Source organism: Physeter macrocephalus, chromosome 3 (assembly GCF_002837175.3).
Source record: "Physeter macrocephalus isolate SW-GA chromosome 3, ASM283717v5, whole genome shotgun sequence".
Classification (NCBI taxonomy): Eukaryota; Metazoa; Chordata; class Mammalia; order Artiodactyla; family Physeteridae; genus Physeter; species Physeter macrocephalus.
In genome coordinates this window covers 25,419,915-25,425,164 of record NC_041216.1, presented here as the reverse complement: position 1 = coordinate 25,425,164, position 5,250 = coordinate 25,419,915, and positions in this window count along the sequence as shown.

Sequence of the window (5,250 nt, the reverse complement as noted above, 5' to 3'; positions counted from 1 at the left end):
CACTTATTGAAGAGACTGTCTTTTCTCCATTGTATATCTTTTCCTCCTTTGTCATAGATTAGTTGAACATAGGTGCGTGGGTTTATCTCTGGGCTTTCTATCTTGTTCCATTGTTCTATGTTTCTGTTTTTGTGCCAGTACCATATTGTCTTGATTACTGTAGCTTTCTAGTATAGTCTGAAGTCAGGGTGTCTGATTCCTCTAGCTCCTTTTTTCCCCTAAAGACTGCTTTGGCTATTCGGGATCTTTTGTGTCTCCATACAAATTTTAAGATTTTTTTGTACTAGTTCCATAAAAAATGCCATTGGTAATTTGATAGGGATTGCATTGAATCTATAGATTGCTTTGGATAGTATACTCATTTTCACAATATTGATTCTTCCAATTCAAGAACATGGTATATCTCTCCATCTGTTGGTATCATCTTTAATTTCTTTCATCAGTGTCTTATAGTTTTCTGCATACAGGTCTTTTGTCTCCTTAGGTAGGTTTATTCCTAGATATTTTATTCCTTTTTTTTTGCAGTGGTAAATGGGAGTGCTTCCTTAATTTCTCTTTCAGATTTTTCATCATTAGGGTATAGGAATGCAAGAGATTTCTGTGCATTAATTTTGTATCCTGCAACTTTACCAAATTCATTGATTAGCTCTAATAGTTTTCTGGTGGCATTTTTAGGATTCTCTACGTGTAGTATCATGTCATCTGCAAACAAGGACAGTTTTCCTTCTTCTTTTCCAATTTGTATTCCTTTTATTTCTTTTTCTTCTCTGATTGCCTTGGCTAGGACTTCCAAATCTATGTTGAATAATAGTGGTGAGAGTGGACATCCTTGTCTTGTTCCTGATCTTAGAGGAAATGCTTTCAGTTTTTCACCATTGAGAATGATGTTTGCTGTGGGTTTGTCGTATATGGCCTTTATTATGCTGGGGTATGTTCCCTCTATGCCCACTTTCTGGAGAGTTTTTATCATAAATGAGTGTTGAATTTTGTTAAAAGCTTTTTCTGCATCTACTGAGATGATCATATGGTTTTTATTCTTCAATTTGTTAATATGGTGTATCACATTGATTGATTTGCGAATATTGAACAGGGACCGTCTTGAAGCGGCTCCTGGGACAACTTAAGCATCAAAAAGAATAATATCAGAAAAAGAAGAATAACTGCAATGGATTGAAACACAGCAAATATATAGAAAGACATGAAGTCATAATGGTGCTAAAAAAAACGAAGGAAAACTCATTGGCCGGGACTTCGCTGGTGGCACAGGGGTTAAGAGTGGTCAAGAATCTGCCTGCCAATGCAGGGGAAACGGGTTCGATCTCTGGTCTGGGAAGATCCCACATGCCGCAGAGCAACTAAGCCCGTGCACCACAACTACTGAGCCTGCACTCTAGAGCCCACGTGCTGCAATTACTGAAGCCCACGCACCTAGAGCCTGTGCTCTGCAACAAGAGAAGCCACCGCAATGAGAAGCCCATGCACCACAACAGAGTAGCCCCTGCTCGCCACAAGTAGAGAAAGCCCACGTGCAGCAATGAAGACCCAACACAGCCAAAAATAAATTAAAAAAAAATAATAATAATAATAAAAAAATAAAACTCATTGGCCAACTTTGGAGGTTGCCAGGGAAACCACTTATTGTTCTGTAAATCGGCAAATAGAGGGGGAGACTCAAGTATTTGTCCTGCTTTTCCTGTCCAAATTGTATTTCAGAGTACAGTAGCCTCAGGGTTGGTTGTTTTTGTTTCCTGTGGCTGCTATAGCAAATGACCACAAACTGCATGGCTTAAAAGAACAGAAATGTATTTTTTCATAGTTCTGGAAGCTATAAATCTGAAATCAAGGTGTGGACAGGGCCACGCTCCCCCCAAAGCCTCCAGGAGAGAATCCTTCCTGCCTCTTCTAGCTCCTGGTGGCTTCAGGTGTTCCTTGGCTTGTGGCTGCACCCCTCCAGTCTCTGCCTCCGTCTTCACCTCACCTCCTCCTTGTCTCTGTGTCTGTGTCCCTCTGTCTTTCTCTTATTACACTTGTCATTGGATTTAGGGCCCACCCCAATAATCCAGGACAACCTCATCTCAAAACCCTTCACTTAATTACATCCGTGAAGATCCTTTTTTGCAATAAGTTCACGTCTACAGTTTCTAGATGGACATATCTTTTGGGGGGGCCGCCATCCAACCCACTGCACGCGGTGAAAGGAAGCTCTTCCTGGAGCAGTTCCAGCGATTAAGTTCAGAAAGAATCATCTTGCAACTGAATGAACAAATGGGCCCAAGAGTTGATCATCACTGGTCCCTAACACCAGCAGATGGAAGGTTGACGGGGTCTTCATACCATGGACTTAAGGACACTTAGCGGGGCTAACGCCACTTGACGTGGAACAAGCTGACATTCTGGGCTTCTTGGAGTACCCAGCACTGCCCATGAGGACCAGTGGCAAAGAGAATTTTTTTTTTGAACCTGGATGTAATTAAGGCTTTAACTATAACAAGCAGTTTTCAGGAAATTCAGAGGATAGAAGAACGTGTATTCACCAAGATGTGACAATGAACTCCAAGGACCTCAGAGGAGTATCTGGTGCATAAAGGTGCTCAATGAAAATGTGCTGAATGAATGAATCCAGACTGTATAAACAAATCCTAAAAATCAATAAGAAAAGGACGAGCAACCCCAGAGCAAATCAGAAAAGGGGAGGAACTGACAATTTACGGAGAGAGAAAATGGGAAGGATCCATAAATACATGAAGAGACTCAATCTCACTAGTAATTAAGGTAATAAAAATGAAAACCTTAATGCGATACCATTTCACACCCCTAGATTGGGATCTGACAATACCACATGCTGCTGAGGATGTGGAGCAAACTTCCTCCTGCTGGTGGGTGTGTGAGCTGGTCCAACAGCTCTGAAAGCACTTGGATGATACTTGCAAAATGTGCATATCCTATGACCCAGAAATCCCACTCCTAGGGATTTACCTTAGAGAAACCTGCGTATACGCATGAGAAACAAAAGTGTTCACAGCAGCATTACTTGTAATTGAAAAATAGGGGAAATATTTGTTAACAGGATCGCCTAAAATAATCATACTGGGCAGCAGTAAAGAATGAATGAACCAGAACTACACCTACCAACATGGTAGAAAGTCACAAGCAACAAAACAAGTAGCAGGAAAAATATAGTGTTATATTATTTATAAAACCTGAACAATAACAAGAGAATTATATACCTACATAATTTTAAGGTGTATTTAATAATACACAGTAAAGGTGATTCAGAATGTTACTGAATGCATAGTGAGGCCAAACAAACCGAAATGTCAGAGTTTGGATCAGAGAAAGATTTGTTGCAGGGCCATGCAAGGAGAAGAGGGGGCTCGTGCCCCCAAGACCCTGAACTCCCCAAAGGGTTTTAGCAAAGCATTTTAAAAGGCAAGGTGAGGGAGGGGCATTGTTGGTCATTGCAGACTTCTTGGTGTTGGAATCCTTTGTTCTTGCAGCCGTCCACGTAGGTCAGGTCATGATGTTCCTGTAAACCTCCAACAAGACAAATGTTATTCTCGGTTCTGCAACTTTTTATCTGTGTATGAATGGAAAAGTGTTATACCCTTACAGGTCAGAGCCTTGAGAATAGGCTATACTTCAGGCTTTAGGCAACATTCTTAAATGGAAGCAAAAGTACTAGAATACAAAGGTTAAAGTAAAAGAAACAGATCTAATAGGGAGTCAGATTTGTTCTTCTCTATTACAAGAGTAGTGGTTGCATCCAGCATGGGGAGGGAGGGGTGGGAAGAAAGAGCCCTCAATTGTGTCTGTAATGACATTGCTTAAAATGGGTGGTGGATACATGGCTGGTCATTACTCTTTGTTAATTACTATTTATTCCTTTTAAAATATGGAATCACTTTCCTACTCAAAACCCTCTAATGGTTTCCCATTACACTTTGAATCAATTCCAAAGCCCTAATTTTGGTCTACATCATTTGGCTCCTGGCCACTTCCTGGACATCTTCTGTTACCACTTTCCCTTTGGCTCACTGAGCTCTGGCCATACCAGACATACCAAATATGTTCCAGCCTCAGGGCCTTTGCATATGCTATTCTCCCTGCATTGAATGTAGGGCATAGGCTCCTACTCTTTCTTGCTATGCTTCTCTACTCACATCTCCACAAAAGCCACCAGACCACCTGTTTTACCCTAGAGATTGACAATGAGCTTGAGATGACCCTGGCTCTCTTATGAGGCACTGCAGTGGGCTGCTTCTTCACCCTCCTGCCCTGAACTGTAATCCCAGGGTTGGGCCCATTGCTGTGTGGTCATTTAGGGCAGGCGCATCTGTGGATGGGGGAAGAGGTTGTAAAGTGGCTCTGGAAAGGATGTGTCATGTAGAAGGGGGGGGTACTGTCATTGCGGGTAGAATCGTGGTGGTCTCCAGGGTCCTCTCCAATGAATTCCTGGACTGGATGAGCCACGTGCTCTCTGCAGCCTCCCTGGTCCACCAGCCGATTCAGATTCAGATTCAGATTCAGATTCAGTGCTCTGGGGAGACACACAACTCCAAGTACAAGGTGTGAGGCTGGTGGAGGCTTTGGGATGAGCTAGGCAGGAATCGGACTCAGCACTAACCCAGCTTCCAGGCACATTTTAATTACATAAAATTAAAACTCACTCACATTTATGCTGTGCTTCAAAAGCTACCAAAAGTTCCCGCAGACCTTATTGAAAGGCTGAAAATGAAAGTTTCTAATCATCAATTGATATTTTTATAACTTTTATGGAAACTGTAAATACTACTGTTTAATTGTATTATTACTTACTGTTAATTTATGATATGCTAACTTTTCACTATTACAAACGACACAGAGTAGGAATTTGGCTGAATTTAGTTTAAAAACTAAAAAAAAAACAACTAAAACAACAAAAACAACAACAAAACCCCCCAAAACACCAAACACCCAAGGAAAAAAATAAAATGGCTTCAGGTGGTATTAATTTGGGGCTAATGTTATTTCTCTAGATTGTCATTGTGAACACTTTTTAAACTAAATTGCTGTCAACTTTGTTTTCCAAAAGTTTTCTCCTGGGAGCCGCTGCGGATGGAGAGCACATCCTCTCCCAGTGGAAGCAGAAAGAATCTGCTCTTCAAACAGCCTTAAAAACAGCTGCCGGGGGCTTCCCTGGTGGCGCAGTGGTTGAGAGGCCGCCTGCCGATGCAGGGGACGCGGGTTCGCGCCCCGGTCCGGGAGGATCCC